General features: G+C 35.6%; 1 protein-coding gene and 1 long non-coding RNA gene across 5 annotated transcripts in view; one reads left to right on the top strand and one right to left on the bottom strand.

Moving 5' to 3' along the window:
• hlcs (holocarboxylase synthetase (biotin-(proprionyl-CoA-carboxylase (ATP-hydrolysing)) ligase)) overlaps nt 1-18,643 on the bottom strand; it is a 192,737-nt gene that overhangs the window by 82,515 nt on the left and 91,579 nt on the right. The gene's annotated exons all lie outside the window — the stretch shown is intronic.
• LOC132393505 (uncharacterized) lies at nt 53-18,638 on the top strand. Of its 2 annotated transcripts, none has more exons than XR_009511891.1 (4): nt 53-503; nt 2,028-2,114; nt 7,814-7,856; nt 13,879-18,638. It is a non-coding gene; the product is annotated as an uncharacterized LOC132393505 (long non-coding RNA). The 2 variants fall into 2 exon arrangements; XR_009511890.1 differs by having other exon boundaries at nt 56-503; nt 7,800-7,856.

Genomic DNA, 18,643 nt, shown 5'->3' with positions numbered 1-18,643 from the left:
ATACCCACTCACAATTTTTTGTTTTTTTTAAATAAAGTTGGAGGAGATGAAAGGAAATTATTCCTACTAAGCTGTGATGAATCAGACTACATTGGGAAAGGGAGCAAAAGATGACAGTGTTTACAAGATGGCATGCATACTTCAGCTTTTTTGACGTGTTATTACTAAGTTTCAACCAATTGTGATACTGTGAGATATGCTTTTGAAAAGCTAAATGAGAACAACAGGAAAGAAAGTCAACATTTTCTAAATACCTAGGCTATGCAATTAGCCTTATAAATGGAAATACAGGATTTTAAAACTGCATTCTTTCTGAAGGATATGTTTATATTGGACAGTTATTGTTTCTGGAACCAGACTAAACTCAGTAAAATACAGTCAATTCAGTCTTCTAATCTGCAGAAAGCACTTTTAAACCTTTTAAATGTTTAGGCAGTTATGAGCGCACTTAAACCACAGGAAGAGGAGCTCTGGACTGAGCAGAAAAATTGGACTGAAGCAAGGTAGTAAATTATCCTTTTTTTTCAAGATATATTTTGCTTTCTATGTAAGGAATATTTCACAAGAACTTTTTTCCATAAAATATGTTCGAAGTATTTTGTCCATTGTTGATATAATCTTTTATTCAATCAGTAAAAGTTCTGTAAATTATATCACTCAAGAATTCATATGTAAATACCTCTTTTACAACTTCTTGTGGAGCATATAGATTTTAATAGTAACATCAAAGTCAAGGGAACCACCAATATGAACATCAGCATATATAAAGTACTGCACTAATGCACAATATTTAACTAAGCATTGCTGGGAAAACATTAAAAGAATCTAAAGAATGGAGTTCACTCTTAATGCATTCTTCCTATATATAGAAAAAATATATAAGCAAAAAAAATTAATGCATTTGTAAAATACAAATGAATTGTAAAAGAACATCACCATCCAAACCTTTTGCAGAACATCTGGTGCTTACACTGGATGTCTCAATAACTTTGGTAGGGAAATAATGCTCATTTGACAGCAATATCTTTTAAAAGTTTCCCAAAATTTAAAATACATGTTAAAAATGCATGTTATTAATGAAAGCACAGATTTTGAGACCCGATATTTTCTGAGGTTTCCTATTCTCAAAGGCTTGTATCTTATATTTTTAATATAAAATATAAGCTTTCATGAGCTTTCGATATATTATTTTCATATAATACACTACTGTGTGTGGAGTTGAATTATTCAAGTAAAAAACTGCCTGACTATCAGAGAACTGAATTTTCATTTCCCTTTTAATTTTTCTTCTTCCGTTTCAAAACCCAATACAAACAAATCAATCTTTCATTTTAAACTATCAGATGTTCCATGGAATTACTCACACTGGTAACTGTATCATAAATGCTACTACCATTGTACAAAATGATGTGGAAACAAAGATGTATTTTACAGGAATCTGATAACAACTATTGAGGACATTTGGCAAATTAGCAGGTGTTTCATGGATTTCAGGCACCTACTAAGTAAAAGCATTAAAATAACAGCCCTAGCTTTTGTTTTTTTTAATCATTATGTATTGAGTGCTACATCTTAAGTATGACAGAATAAATGTATTTCCAATACAACTTCCATACGTATTTGCTTCCTGAACGTTTCTAACTATGTTAAAGTTGCAACTTTTTAAACTGTTGAAAGAAATAATAGCATATGAAGTTGCAGTACACTGAAACATGACTGATATTCACCTGAAAAGCTTCCAGATTGTCCTAATGCTATCAACTGCAGCTGAATCCAAACATTTTCCCACAAGGATAATAAAGACGTCGCCAAGAAAAAAAATGAAGTCCTAGTTAGCCCACAACAATATATGGATTATCTGGTAAATGCTTTATTGTGAATTAGCTTTTCCAGCCAACACTGAACATGATCTTAAAAGCATAACATTTCTGCATAGATACTTTAGTAAATAGACTATCATACAGTATTAGTTGACTTGTTAAGTTTTAGGAAATTTGTATTCAAATTCTCAGAAATTTGCTTTTCAGATTTTGTCCTTTCAAACCAATATTCCCGTGTAAGTGCTGACAATTTACAGCACTTGAGCGAAGGAACATCAAGGCAGTACATAAAATGTAAGTTTATAACTTCAATAGAAACACCATGTGTTCTCCATAATAATCTATTATATTATAATCTCTCCTATCATAATGGCTTTCATATTGATGTTGAAAAAAAACTTTCCTCAGAACACTTTACACATTTTTTTAAATTGGTGTTGTATAAACAAAATATACATCTCATTTACTAAATTAAATCTGGAGAACTGTGCACAGACTAAAGATCACATAATCCAACCAGCTGGAGGAGATATAAAATACAAGGACATACTTAGCAAAAATTAAATCAGCTCTGCTCAATATATTTTCAATAGTTTAACATTCTAAACTATCACAATCACAGCCAATTTATTTATCTTTACCTTTAATTATTTTTCTAAAAGACAGTTTAGTTAAGCAGTACTGTACAGCACCGACAGTCGTTTAGCAAGGACACATATCTTGTTGCCTTGCAATATTCAGTAATTCCACAAAACAACTCTGAGGCAGATTGTCTCCTCAGATTTTCTACACATCAAGTAAAATTACAAAACCTGCCTGGTTACCACATGCCAGTCTATTATTAAAATACTTTTCGTAAGCAAAGTTTTTTTTTAAACAAAAATCATCTTGATTGAATTGTCAGCCTATGACATTTTTGAACAGCGAGAAAGACGGCTGCATTCTCTGGACTCTCTGTCCTGAGGACTAATGCAGTAATGTTTAGTCTGTTCTATTGACACAGCCCTTTGCATTATAAAAGGTTTCATCAGCTTTCCTTAGGAGGGAAATAAATTGGAATTCTTTGTAAACTGTTAACTAAATTCTAAAATGTTAAACTAATCCTGTGGGTACACATATATCAGACTAAGAATACCATGGATTCCTGATGTTTTTCTGCACTTTAAGCAGATTTGAACATTGGTTTATTCTGATATTAGACCAATTTCCCACCAACTCTGCAAGCTGCAGGTTCCAGTCTTATTCTAAAGTCAACAAGATACTTTATTTAGACTGTAGTTGCAAATGTAATCTACTCCACGATCCTTAATCAATACGTGCCACATTAAATTATACAGAGTTACAAATTTATAAAGTGAAACCATCCAGTTCTGGCTTTCCAAATTAAAACATTGTTTGGAAGAAATTTAAATAAAGTAAGGGTAATATAAACCATACGACTCCTATCCTGCTTGTACGTGTTAAATGGATGAGGGCAACAAAAACTTTGGGCAGAGAAATATAAATTAAAAGGAGCCGAGAGAAAAAAATTAGTGCATTATCAAATGTAGATTTCAAGAAAAACTATTTTACCTCTGTGATATGCCTGCCTCTTGATTAATACAATTAAGGCCTTTTAATGGCAGTCATTATGCCTTTTCACTGGAAACCATGAGGATCTTTTAAATTCTTGCCGTGGTGCATTAAGTTAAAACGATAACTATAAAATATCAAAAAGATGTAATATGAGCCTTCATTCCATCTTGAATAAAGTAAGTAGAAACAGAAGGAAAATTACACAGCCTATAGATAGAAGGCTCTTTGTTAACAGCATTCTTCAAGGTTAAAACCAGAATTTAGCAACACCTTTAACAATGACAGCCAAAGTGCTGTCACAGCTTTGAACGTCAGCATTCTGAAAGTCTACAACTCATGTTCTCAGTTTTGTTTATTTATTATTACTTGTTTCTTTTTGTATTTGCACAACACATTGGTCTTTGTGTGCACTTTTTAACATATTCTATCGTAACACTTTGTTCAACTGTGAATGCCTGCAAGAAAATGAATCTTAGGTAGCATTTGATGAGATACCTATTTTGATAATAAAATTTATTTTGAACTTTGAACAGATTAGGGATTACACTACAAATGCATTACCATCTTAAACTCTGGTGTGCATTGTACACCTCAGCACCCTGGGTTTTGGAATCTGCTTTTTAAACTGATCTACTAATTTATCATGTATCAGAAATTAATGATTCTGCAGCCCTAGATAGTGTCAAAGTCAGCAATTTAAAATTAGCATCACTGTAAAGAACAGGAGATGAAAAAGTACCAAATTCCTTCAGTTCCTCCCATCCTGAAACCGAAATATATACTTCCCGTTATTATCACCAGGTAAGAGGTAGAGGAGCCTGAAGACGCACATTCAATATTTTAGGAATAGCTTCTTCCCCTCTGCCACCAGATTTCTGAATGGTCAACGAATACTACCTCACTATCTCTCTTTTGCACTATTTATTTCATTTTCTTACAGTAATTGATAGTCATTTTGTGTCTTACACTGTACTGCTGCCACAAAACAGCAAATTTCATGGCATTTGTCAGTGATAAGAAACCTGATTCCGATAAGTACAGATGCTCCCAGTTTTATTGTCAAATGATTAGTCTTCACCTGCAAGGCTGAATAATCAGTGCTAAATCTTCTTTTGATAACCGGGTTCCAAAATACTAATTCCTAACTCGAATAGTGAGGGAGAGAAGGCAGGAGAATCAGCCTGAGAGGGATAAACCACCCATGATCAAATAGCAGAGCAGACTCAATGGGCCAAATGGCCTAATTCTGCTCCTACGTCTAATGGTCATACAAAAACACACTTCTCTGGAAGTTTTGCTGATTGTGATCAGAAATGAGAACACTGGTTGAAGGCAATGCTTGAATGCAATTCACATCGCAATGAATGAAATTGCTACAAAGTCTATATTTGCCTGCTCTTGCTAAAAACAGAAGCAGGCTTCGATAAGATACCAGCATTTCACAAATAAAAAGCAACAATGCAGATGAGGTGCAGTTCAACTCATGTCTCTGGAAGTATTCACTGAGAAATCCAACCCTCAGAAGAAAGAAATTAATATTAAAAAGCTTAGGTTGTGGCATTATGCAAGAAAAGTGACATGAAAGGAGGATTAATTTTCCCCCCAAGTTGTTTTATAAGAATTCATTTGCATTTTTTCCTAATTTGTATAGATGTTTCTACCTATAGCACTTCATTCTTGCACAGCCTACAGTCATTTAGGAGAAAATTCTCAGCTGACAATTGTACCAAATACACTTTGGTAAATTTTGAACAACTTACAACTTTGAGTGCTTCACATTCACTTTCTGAAAAGTCACCTAAATATTTGGCAATCTCATTCTTAACTAGACTCACAAAGTGTAATAAAGTGGCTTCAGAACATCAGTTGCCAAAGCTGAATTTGAAGCAGCTTTCTACAGATAAATGTTTGGTCAAATTTAATGTGCTAGATATCATCAACATGAAATCTCAATGATACATGTCAACATAGAGCATTAAATAAAATAGTTTCTTCATGAACAACAGGAGCAAATTTTTTTTTAAATTATGTTTATAAAGAATGGAAGAAACATAGAAAATAAGAGTGCGAGAAGGCTATGTGGTCCGTGGAATCTGGAACCTGCTCTGTCATTCAATCTTATCTTGGCTTGTATCACACTATTAACCCCTAAAACACCAGTTTTTTTAAAGAAGATACAAAATAACTTTCTAAAAAAATAAGCATCAGAAATGAAATGTCACAATGTTCTTCCAATCTTTTTTGAACTAAAGAAACTCCTGGTACCATTTCTTTCCTAAGACTATAAAAATACTGAATCCAGATCATTTTACCTAGCTTTTTCTGTATAAAATATCTATTCCAATAAACACAAAGAACCATTGATGGAATTAATGTGCAGAAATTTCCATTAAATTATATATTCCCTGGATCTGATATTCATTATTTTCTTACCACTACTTGAGATAGAGTTGAATATTTTTAACTGTTACAAAACTTGATCAGAACTATGAAATTCATTTTGTTAGAATTTAATCTTTAATGTATTCCATCTAAAGCCCAAAGACTACTCTTGGCAAACACAAAATCCAACCAGTGTTTGAATCTAATTCTCTTATTGGCATATATACTGACTTCCTCGAAAGGGTAAAGCATACTCCACTGCCACCTGATCAATTCAATATTCAAGCTTCAGCTTTAATGCCTTTAGGGTTGATTATGTCACTCCAGTCAAAATGCACTGACGAAGTGGCTGTGCAGGCCATGTTGACGGAAGTGAAGAGAAATATATGACAAAACCAATTTGAAACTGTGCTCCACGGTTACCAATTTTGCATTATTGTTCTCACAGTGCACTTCTTTACACTAAAGTTCAGAATAAAAATAAAGTATCAATACTCATCTAGCCATCATTTAAAAATTATAATTCAAGGATTACATATAGTACATGCAGCACAGTTCAGACATCAATTCTTTTTTAAATGGATTAACTATTTGCATTTAAAATTCATTAGGACAGATCAAACTCCAAAAGCTCAAATCAATATAGCAGCAAATTTAAATTTAATTCACTGAACACTTTAAACAAAGTGCATTAGATTCTTCTTTTTTAATAAGCAACTATGTATACAGCAAACAGTCTAAGTTTAAAAATAATTCAAAGTGCAATATTTTAAATATAACTAGAGAAGGCTAGAAAAATGTTCAATTAAGCAACATCTACAATTTAAATTCCTAACAAGACTCCCTCCGCAATAGGTACCAGAAGCATTTTTTCTTAAAGGGAAACAATTATTCGGTCTTTTATTCTTTTAATGAAAACAGAAATCATCCTGCCATTAAAATTAAAGTGTACAAATCTGATAATAAGTTAGTCATTCTGACAAAACACATGCTGAACACCCTTGGAGAATATTTTCAGAACAGTTAGCATGAGAAAGGTAATAACTGGAGCTGGACTCTGTTAACTGTCAACATTCATTAAGACAGTACTCACTGCCATTAGCTGGCCAGTGGTGTGGCGGCATCAGCACCAGACTCTGAGGTGAATGGTCCCAGTTTGAATCCCCTTATACACTCTCCATCCATGCTAGGTTGAGCGTCAAGCTAGCAACTTGGGATTGTAAAAATGGCAAAAATGCCACCCAATGCAAGAAACAACAACTTTTTCCCATTAGCAATGAGCATTTTCCTTGCATATATTGTGGCATTCAACAGCACTATCCTCACACTAAGATTATGTGTTAATGTCTAATGAGTCTCCGATCAAAGGTCTGAAAGAATTCTGTTAAGAATTGAATTATTCCAAAATTTTGGCTGCTATTAGCCTACCTGTATTTGAATATTTTTAAGAGCAATGATTCCAAGAATCTCCCTCAAAACTTGCCTATTGCAATCGTCAAGCAGCTGACATTTGGCTTAAAATATCATTAAGATTTTACCTTTTCTAATCAATGCCTGCAAGCATGCAAATAATTGACCAAAGGAAATTTCCACACGCCAGAGGCAATGCCTGATACAATCCCAACACAGAAAACCTTCCCCTAGTTAAATTTAAAATATAGCATTTTTAAATAGGAATTCTAAAAATAAAACTAGACTGTTCCTGTACACAAGGTTTCTTATTTTTTTAAAAAGGCAGAATTCTAATGCAATATGTTAAAAAATTACAGAAACTTTGAGTCTTTTACCCAAAAATATAAATGATTTACAAGTGCCTCAGGACTCACACCACCAGTTAAGGAACAGTTACTACCCCTCAACCATCAGGCTCTTGAACAAATGGGGATAACTACATTCATTCTATTTCTGGTGCCCCCACAACGGATGGTCTTGCTTTAAGAACCCTATCTCATTATTTCATGCTCTTGCTATTTATTTATATTTGCATTTGCACAGTTTGTTGTTCATTAATCCTGTTTACAGTTTCTGTTCTACAGATTTGCTAAGCCTGAAGGCAAGGAAAAGAATCCCAGGTGACATGTATGTACTCAGATAAAAACTTACTTCAAACTTTTTTTTAAACTTTGATGTATGAAGTAGAAGTAAAATTAAAAATAGAGTACTGTTTTTGGTGCTTGGAGGTGCGGATGTCAAACCTCTTGATATGTACACCTCCAAGCACCACTTCGACATGCTTAAAAGCTTGTATTGGAGCTGCCCATATATAACAGTACTCTAACTAGTCAGGGCATCAAGGGTTACAGGGAGAAGGCAGGAGAATAGTCGCAGGTGGCAATCTGATGCTATGGTTGAGAAAAGGGCCAGTATACTGAATTCCTTAAGTTTAAAATGGATCTAGTCAGATGGACAGCACTGATTTCAAGGTATAGACATAGGAACAAAATTAGATCATTCAGCCTATTGAGTCTGCTCCACCATTCCATCATGTCTGATTTATTATCCCTCACAATACCATTCTCGTTTGATACTCTGACTAATCACTAACCTACCAAACTCACTTTAAATATACTCAATGACTTGGCCTCCACAGCCGCCTGTGGCAATGAATTCCACAGATTCACCACCATCTGGCAAAATAAATTCATCCTCATCTTTGTTCCAGAGGGATGTCCTTCTATTCAGAGGCTATGCTCTCTGGTCCTAGATTCCCCTACTATAGGAAACATCCTCTCTACCTAGGCCTTTGCAATATTCGAAAGGTTTCAATGTAATACCCCCCCCCCCCCACCATTCTTCTAAACTTCTCTGAGCATATCTTTGCAAATTACTTTTCTCAAATAGCTATTTAAAATAATAGGCTGGAGAGTAAGTAGGCTTGATTTTTGTTTAATGAAATATTTTTGAAAATAATCTTACACAAATTACTAGCAAATTCAACATCTTTTGCAGAAACCTAGCAAAATAAAGCAGGTCAGGTACCAACCTAATAAATGTCAAGAAGGATTCCAAAACAAGCAAGAAAACCTGCTCACGATGGGTGGTAATGCTTTTGGAAATATTCATATTTCAGAGGATTTTTTCATAAAAGTTTTTAAGTCTGGCAGTGAAAAACTACACCTGTCATATATCTCCCTATTACTCGTTAACATAAAGGCCCACTTATTGATTGGTCTAAATATACATACTTGCCACATTTGCCATATTCTGGGCTTTTTTTTTGGCAAAACTTCATTAAGCAACAACAATCTAGCTAGTGCAAAATTCTGTGTACAGTTTTAGTAATGCTGTTCATTTCAGTAAATCCTAAAAAAATGCTTTATCAGTTTTAAGTTTTTTTAAATTAATCTGCTCCTTTTGAATGGATCAAGTGCTAAAAGGCAAAGTTTTAACATCTGCTTACAATTTCATACAATTGCAATTACTCTACACAAGGTCAATTTGTTCAATTGAGATTTACATCAAGATCTACTGCATTTAAGGTTTTTATCCAGAACCCGTTCCAATCAATCCAAGTACAAGTTGTTATACGTCAATTTCAATTGAGGCTGGCAAAATGAGTCAGGTCTACTACATACATTAAGATTTACCCAAGCAAAGTATCAGTGTTCTTTCAACAAGGTATTCAGGTTAATTTTCATTCAAATTTATGTTTATTTTCCAGAATATTTTCTTTAAAAATTCCACTTTTCTTCATCCTTTCAGAATGCCATGCTTTTAAGCTGATCTGAGGCATCAAGCGGGGCAGTCATGGGCAAAGAGAGAAAGAGAGGGAGAAGGTCTATGACATACACTCCCCTTTGCACACCTACAAGGAACTGGAAAAAGACTTCACATGAACGAAAATTTAAAACTACAATCTCCTGAATGAAATATTATCTTGACGAAGGGCATCCTCTCATTTATAATAATAAATTGTTACATATATCAGTGGCACTGACAGTACAAATCATTGCTCTACCTGTTTGTATGGGTTACCAGGATAATGGATTGCCCAGAGGAGTTTCCCAGAGGATAAGATGCTAAATCTCGACAAGTCAGCTATCAGTTATACCATGCTTTAAGGTAAAGTGTAGAGGAGGGGAAGAGTGAAGTCATGTATGTGGAAGGACAGATGGGTGGCAACAAATATTAAATAGGCAAATTAATTTACATCCAAGGTAAGCTAGAACTGAATATTGACAGACCTACAACACAGGAGAAAGCGTCATCTAATCATAACTCTAAAATCACTTGTACATAGTTACATTGCCCAAGAATCACTCTTGGGCCTCCTCTGTTTTCTCATTTACATACTAACATGTACCATTATCTGCAGAGACCACTGAGAGTAAGCTATGCCCCACTTTCAACCCATCCACTGTCTGTATTTGAAAGGATTATTTTTACATTTATTGTGCATGTTTTGTTTTTTTTTAAAGTTTCTTTATTGTGTTCTTTAAGTTTTTTAATGCCACATCAGATCCAAGGTAACAATCATTTTGTTCTGCTTTACTCTTGTGTACTGAAGACAATAAACAATTTTGAATCTTTTTTAAAAAAATGTACAGACCTATTGAAAATTCATCCATTTAAGATTTTAGATAGCATATATTTTACACTCATTTTTTCAGGCCCTTGCCAATGGGCCTTGTACTCATTTTTTTCAGGCCCTTGTCAATTTTCAACTGAGTTCAACTTTTTATACTACAATAAATTGAACGACTGGAAATGTCAAAACAGAAATCAAAACTAACAGAATGACGATGGATTGATGCCTTTATAAAGTGCAGAGTGCTTTACTCCATCTGGTTTGACTCCTTAGTGATGATTGTTCTGTTAAGGGGGTAGGAATGAAGCAAAACATTTTTGTGGGTTTGAGGAAAGCTGTTCGTCCAAGTTACAGCTTGGTTATTTCAGAAACTCTCCTAATAATGTAAAGTGAGCTAGACATCTCCCACAAAGAAATATATAAAAGGCACAGTGTAGAAATACAGCATTTGTCTAAATCGGTCATTTAAGCATCATTCCAACAAGTAGCCTGAATTGCATTACCAGCTTTATTCAATATTCTTTTACTCTTTTTTCTCTACATTGCCCTGATTTGCAAATGCTTGATTTATCTTGTTTTTCTTTTTATTTCTTTTTACCTACTGTCTTTAATCCTTTACTCTATTTCTCAATAATTAAACAAAATAAAGGAAAGTGCAAGGCTGAACAGCCGTACTAGATTGTTCTTGTTATTTTGAGTGGCAGATTGATGAACTGTGCCATCACTTAAAGGATTTCAAAAATCTCAACAATGAAAACAAATACACCCCAGCACATAGAAATGTTGAGTACAATATCTACATTGAGTGGTTTCACTTATACAGCACACCAAATGGCTATATTGATGCATTGACAATATAATATTTCTAATAGTAAGCAAACTACAAAGTTAGCTTTATACAATGAAATCTGCTATAAAAAACACAATATGCAAAAATATTTTCTTAAAACATTGTTGTAGTAAAATTAAATGTAGCATTATTTCTATTATTTTGCTGCTGCTTGTGGATGGGAGCTTTGAGGTTCTAATGTTTTTACTGCTGCTCACTCTTTGAGGTACTCTTCTGCTTCGTGGATGCCTGCGAGAGCAAGAATTTCAGGTTACATACTCTATACATCCTCTGATATTAAATAGAACTGTTGAACTATTATTAAGGGCAATTTTAGAAATATGAGCAAATTTCTTTAAGGAAGTCCCACTGTACATCTTGTTTAATACTTTAAGCTAGGACCATAACATCACCGCAGGTTGCAACTGCAGACTTTAAGTATTCCACTATCAATGATCCTTAGGAAGATGTTATGGTCTGGTAAATGAAACCTATTCACAACTATACCAGACTTCTATACAGACAGTCTGGGATCACACGGCAGGTGGCTAAACACAATCATAAATCCACATCTATTCAGTATCTGTACTGTACATATGGTGCTTAACACACAAAAGCCAGCTAAAGATGTCATAGCTTAATTATGGCACATAGCAAAACAAACATCCATGCACAGGACAAATGACCTGAAACCTCTTTCATTAAGCTATTGCTCTATGTTATTAATATATGAATTTAATAGTGTATCTGCCAGCTTCAATTAGCAACTGTTCTACCTCCAAGTCCAAAGGTTGAAGGTACAATCACATTAAGAATTGATTATATAATCCAGTCAACGCAATACAGATGGATGGTTGTAGTTCTGGACGCCCAATTTATGGCTCAAGATTTATCATTATATTTTACATTATTATATAAAACTAAATATAAATCAGAATTTAAAAGGCTGCATTTAACAAATCACAAGAGTACAGAAAGTTCTACAAACTGTATTGATGGTTTGTAGCAAACTGATGATTTGTAATTGATGTGATACGCACCAAGAATTGATATTACATTAATGTTGATCTATGCACAGAATTTCTACCTTGAGGAAATAGAAATTGTACTCCTTTCATTACTCAGTGATCTTTTCACCAAATACCATTTGCCTGCTGAATATTTATTATATTTAATATATTTTCAACAGTACATAAAAAATTTGCTTTGAGAAGAAGGGAGTCGCAATTGTTCAAAGTTAGAATTTTAAAAACTAAAATAACTTTTGCCAAATTTTCCTTCTCCTTTATTTCTCATTAAATGCCCTCACTCATCATAAGATTTCAAAGTAAATTTATTATCAAAATAGTGAGGTGGTGTTCATGGACCGATCAGATTTCTGAACAGTCCATAAACTCATGAACACTACCTCAATATTTTTATTCTATTTGGACTAATTTTTAATAAAAAAAGCTATAACAGAATGCAGAATAAAATGCTACAGTTACAGAGAAAGCGCAGTGCAAGTAAATGATATAGTGTAAGGGCCACAACAAGGTAGACTGGGAGATCAGGAGTCTGGATGAACAGAAGGATCTTGAGGTCCACAGCCATTAATCTCTCAAAAGTTGCAATGTAAGTTGACAGGGTGGTTAGGAAGGAATATAGTGCGTTGGCCTTTGTTAGTCGAGAGATTGATTTCAAGAGCTGGGGGCCATGCTGCAGCTCTAATAGAGGTACGTATACAAAATTAAAAGGGGTTATAGATAGGGTGGATGCGTGCAGGTTTTTCCTACTGGGGTTGGCTGAGATTACAACTAGAGGTCCTAGGTTTAGAGTGAAAGGTGAAATACTTAAAGGGGAACATGAAGGAGAAACTTCACTCACAGGGTGGTGAGAGCTGCCAGCAGAAGTGGTGGATGCAGGTCTGATTGCAACGTTTAAGAGACATCTGGATAAGTACACAATAGGAGGGGTATGGGGAGGGGGGGATATGGTCCAGGTGCAGGTCAATGGGACTAGGCAGAACAACAGTTTGGTACGGACTAGATGGGCTGAAGGGCCTGATTCTGTACTGTAATGGTCTATGACTATATATGTCACCGTATACTACCCTGAGATTCATTTTCATGCAGGCATTCACTGTAAATACAAAATAAAACACAACAGAATCGATGGAAAACAAATGTACAAAAAAGAACTGTGCATATACAAAAAGAGAAATAATAATAATAATAAATATCAAGAGCACAAGTTGCAGATTCCTTGAAGGTGAGGCCATAGGTTGTGGAATCAGATCAATAGTGGGGTGAGTGAAGTTGCATGAAGTTACCCCCTCTGGTTCAAGAGTCAGATGGTTAAGTGGAAATTTTTATTGGAATTAAGAACTCTTAATATAACTCTTGCATCCGATTGAAGAGAAACTCTATTCCATATCCTGGCATGATATGTTAAAGACCCCCAATAACCACACAGTGATAACACAAGTGTCTTGAAAAGCTCCAGCTGCCACTCAAAAGCCTCCAATAAATCTTAGGTAATGAATGAAAAGTGTTATTCCTCTGCAAGCATAGTCTCTTCTTATTAACTGCAAACTCTGGATTATAATTTGAACTACAGAGGAATCTAGGAATTGTAGGGATATTGTGCTGCCTCTGAATTGTTACTTTACTGCTAATGTATCAAAAGTTCTAGTGTCATTAAAAAAAATCAATCTAAATTTCAAACATTCTAAAGTTAAAAAGAAATTGCTCTTACCATTTCAGCTAACTTGTATTCTGGATCACCACTGAAATCACCTGGTGACAGAGGCCATGGGGGAAGTGCTGGAAGACGAGGCTAACACAGATGAGTAAATCTATCTGGCGTGGGCTTGTTGGACTGACTATCCTGTCTCCATGCTGTATCATTCCATGACAAAGAAAATAACTTCTGGTTTCTGACAATGTTTTCCTTAATGAAGAGGAAGATTTCTTCCACAAAAGTACAGAAACCAGAAATTTCAATATTTTTCTTAGAACACAGAATCGAAGTATCCAGGAGGTTACAGGGCACAAAGCATGAGCTCTCATCACTCTAACCTTTGCCCAAAATCTTAATCCATAACCAGTAATCCACTACATGATAAAATGCGACGGGGAAAGAAGAGCAAACGCAATGAGTATCAATAGAAAACTTTTTACCTCCTTTCATTAAAGAACATGGCACCCAGACAACTGACAAATATTGTATACATGGAAAGAGACAGACAACCAAAAAATAATACACAATTGAATATGTACATATATATAAGACAGAGATGTCCATCTAAAGCAGTGGTTCCCAAAGTGTGCAATATCATCTCGCTGGGGGGGGAGGGGGGAATTTTTAAAGGAGTGATAAAGGGGACAGTGGGGAGGCACTCAATAGTAAAGGGGGCACATGAGGGATTACAAGATTAATTTAAGAAATAAATTACAGTACTGTGCACATATATATAGCTAGGTTGGCCAAAGACCTTTGCACAGTACTGTATTTGTCAACATGGAATAGAGAGCGAGTTTGTAAATCTGGAGCAAAGGATGTTGGGAATGGTGAGGGTGGAGCACCATGAGAGGGGTGTGGGACAAGTGGCAGAGAAATGCCATGGGCAGGGGGTGAGACAGCAGGCAAGTTCATTTGATTCCAAACAATTGGTTTAGTGATCATTACAGAATGTCTCTCTGGTGCTTGTCACTCCCTTCCCCTTTTCTCAACCATGATTGCCTTCTCCCTGCTGCTCAGTCAACAATGGAGACTCAGATCAGATTCAGGTTTATCATCACTCACACATCATGAATTTTTTTTTGCAGCAATACAGTACAATACATAAAATAACTACAGTACCATGCAAAAGTGTTATCCATCCAATCTATATACATGTGCCTAAAACTTCCACAAAATACTATACTTATTTATAAGCATTTGATCCTCAGAGCCTCAAAACTGATTACAATAATCACATAATCACCTCATCTCTTGCTAATCCACTGTTCTCTTAAAGACTGACTTTGCTCGAAGCATGTTATAGTTCTGTATTTAGCATCTCATGAGAGATCTAAACTGAAGAAATTGTGTTATCTTCAGAGTTGGCACGTGCAAATACCGGATTACAAATACCTGGGGATACGAATGGACAATAAACTGGACTGGTCAAAGAACACTGAGGCTGTCTACAAGAAGGGACAGAGCCGTCCCTATTTCCCAAAGAGACTGAGATCCTTTAACATCTGCCGGACATTGCTGAGGATGTTCTACGAGGCTGTGGTGGCCAGTGCTATCATGTTTGCTGTTGTGTGCTGGGGCAGCAGGCTGAGGGTAGCAGATGCTAACAGAATCAACAAACTCATTCGTAAGGCCAGTGAGGTCATTGGGGTGGAACACGGTGGTGTCTGAAAAGAGGATGCTGTCCAAGTTGCATGCCATCTTGGGCAATGACTCCCATCCACCCCATAATGTATTGGTTAGGCATAGGAGCACATTCAGCCAGAGACTTATTCCACCGAGTTTTAACACTGAGCGTCATAGGAAGTCATTCCTTCCTGTGGCCATCAAACTTGACAACTCCTCCCTCGGGAGTGTCAGACACCCTGAGCCAATAGGCTGGTCCTGGACTTATTTCCACTTGGCATGATTAACTTATTATTATTTAATTATTTATGGTTTTATATTGCTATATTTCTTCACTATTCTTGGTTGGTGCGGCTGTAACAAAACCCAATTTCCCTCGGGATCAATAAAGTATGTCTGTCTGTGCATTATTGCCGTTCACTACTGTTGTATAGTGTTAGCTAGTACAATTCCCATATTCTAATCACACTGTGACACCATTCCTTTGAACTAGAGTATGATATTTAATGGAATAAAGTTCTGAATCTGCCCTTTAGAATGCCCTTGACCACATTTCTCTAGCCCATAGCCCAATCGAGTTATCACTAGACCACTTTATGTTCCTACAAGCAGAGTCAAGTTTTGCATGAGCTATGATGACGTCAAAACTTTCCTTTTTATTGATCACAGCATCAGAATTTAGACTTAAACAATGTTATTGACCGTGGTCGTTAATCCATAAAGAAAATGGCAGAAGCAGACTAAATGAAAAAGTATAGTTTAGAGCATCTTAAATATGGATTTATACCAGCAGCCGAAGTGTCTATTGTGTGAAAAAGTTTTTTTTACAAATGAAGCAATGAAACCATCCTGGCTCCTTTAACATTTAGAGACAATACACTCTGATAAAGCAAAGAACTTAGCTTATTTTCAGTCACTTTACAAAAACTTTCAGAAATGGAAAATACTTCAAAGCATGGTTGCCAGCACTTCACAACACAACTGTGATGGTTCACGTGCTTCATACAACATTTCATTGCTACATCTGGAAAACTCTGTACAACTGGAGAAGAACAGATTCTGCCAGTAGTCAGGGAGGTTCTGAGAACGGTTTTACACAAGTCACCAGACTAAATAATTAAGTGATTCTGCTGAACAACAACTCTGTTCAAAGACGAATAGCTGAAATGTCTGAGAATGTGGAACACACAATTGTGCCACATACTTAGGACATCAGAATTTGCTCCACAGTTAAACAAGTCAACTTTGCCTGGCAACGAGTCTTTGCTCCTTGGTTATGTTTATTTCATAAAAGAAGAAAGCATGTTTCAAGATTCCTTATTTGCAAGAGGCATACAAACAGATATGAAGAGGAGTTAATATTTTGGGTTGTTGAGCAATTTTTCAGAGAAGGACATTCTGCTCACCAACATTTTTGGTTATGTAATAGATGGGACACCATCAACGACAGGACACCACCGCGGGGTTATTAATTTTTTTTTAAAAGCTGCACTTAACATATTTACCATTCACTTTGTAATTCACAAACAACATCTTTTCACTAAAAATATCTAAGTTCACAAATCATTAAACACTGTTATCAACACAATATATGAAATCTATTTGGTCTACTCTCTATATACACATGATGGTGTGGCTAGGCATAGCTCAAATACCATCTATAAATTTGCTAGCAATACAACCATTCTTGGAAGAATCTCAGGTGGTGACAAGAGGGCATACAGGAGTGAGATACGCCAACCAGTGGAGTGGTGTCGCAGCAACAACCTGGCACTCAATGTCAGTAAGACGAAAGAGCTGATCGTGGACTTCAGGAAGGGTAAGACGAAGGAACACATACCAATTCTTGTAGAGCGTTAAAAAGTGGAGAGAGTGAGCAGCTTCAAGTTCCTGGGTGTCAAGGTCTCTGAGAACCTAACCTGGTCCCAACTTATCGATGCAGTTATAAAGAAGGCAAGACAGTGCCCATACTTCATTAGGAGTTTGAAGAGATTTGGCATGTCAACAAATACACTCAAACAATTCAATAGCTGTACTGTGGAGAACATTCTGACAGGCTACATCACTGTCTGGTATAGAGGAGCTACTGCACAGGACCGAAAGAAGCTGCAGACTGTTGTAAATCTAGTCAGCACCATCTTGGGTACTAGCCTACAAAGTACTTAGGACATCTTTAGGGAGCGGTGTCTCAGAAAGGCAACGTCCATTATTAAGGACCTCCAGCACCCAGGGCATGTCCTTTTCTCAATGTTACCATCAGGTAAGAAATACAGAAGCCTGAAGGCACACACTCTGCGAATCAGGAACAGCTTCTTCCTCTCTGCCATCTGATTTCCAAATGGACATTGAATCTTTAGACACTACCTCACAATTTTTTAAAAATACAGTATATATTATTTCTATTTTTGCACAATTTTTTGTAATCTATTAAATATACATCATTGATATACTTGTATTTTTATTATTATTATTATTTTATTTTTCTCTGCAAGATTACGTATTGCATTGAACTGCTGCTGCTAAATTAACAAATTTCACGTCACATGCTGGTGATAATAAACCTGATTCTGACTACTTAGAGCAGTGGTTCCCAACATGGGGCATACGCCCCACAGGGGGGTAATTTGATTTTTAAGTGGGGGGCAATTCAAGAATGAGTTATTAACAGTGAATTTTTTCTAGTAAGTCTGTGTATGAGTGTGTGTGCGAGTTAATACATATGTGTATATACAGTATGGATACATAAAAATACTTGTGTGTATGTACATGTGTAATTGCGTATGTACTGTATATATAGTGTATCACCATCATTACAACCATCAAATGGCTTTCATAATTAAATTAATGAATTGACTGATGTAGGAAGGAACGAATGAACAAGTCCAAACGCGTAAGAAACTCGTAAGAGGTCGCACCAATGCTGCTTTTTGCGGTAGCTTTCGGTTCTTGGTGTTGTGAAGGTGTGTACATTGTGTCATCTCTTTTAAACGGTGTATCTGTCTTTGTATGCTGTAGAAACGAATCGGCATTGTTTTATTTATTTATTATTATTATTTTAATATCACTTAATGTTCTTTTTTTTTACAATTTCTTAGTAATTTCTTCCTCAGAACTTTAACAGTCCTTTGGTTCTTTTATTTTTCTCTTTCATGAATGCTATGT

This window comes from Hypanus sabinus, chromosome 4 (genome assembly GCF_030144855.1).
Source record: "Hypanus sabinus isolate sHypSab1 chromosome 4, sHypSab1.hap1, whole genome shotgun sequence".
Classification (NCBI taxonomy): domain Eukaryota; kingdom Metazoa; phylum Chordata; class Chondrichthyes; order Myliobatiformes; family Dasyatidae; genus Hypanus; species Hypanus sabinus.
Note: the sequence above shows the minus strand (reverse complement) of the source record. Positions and strands in the feature narration are given on the sequence as shown.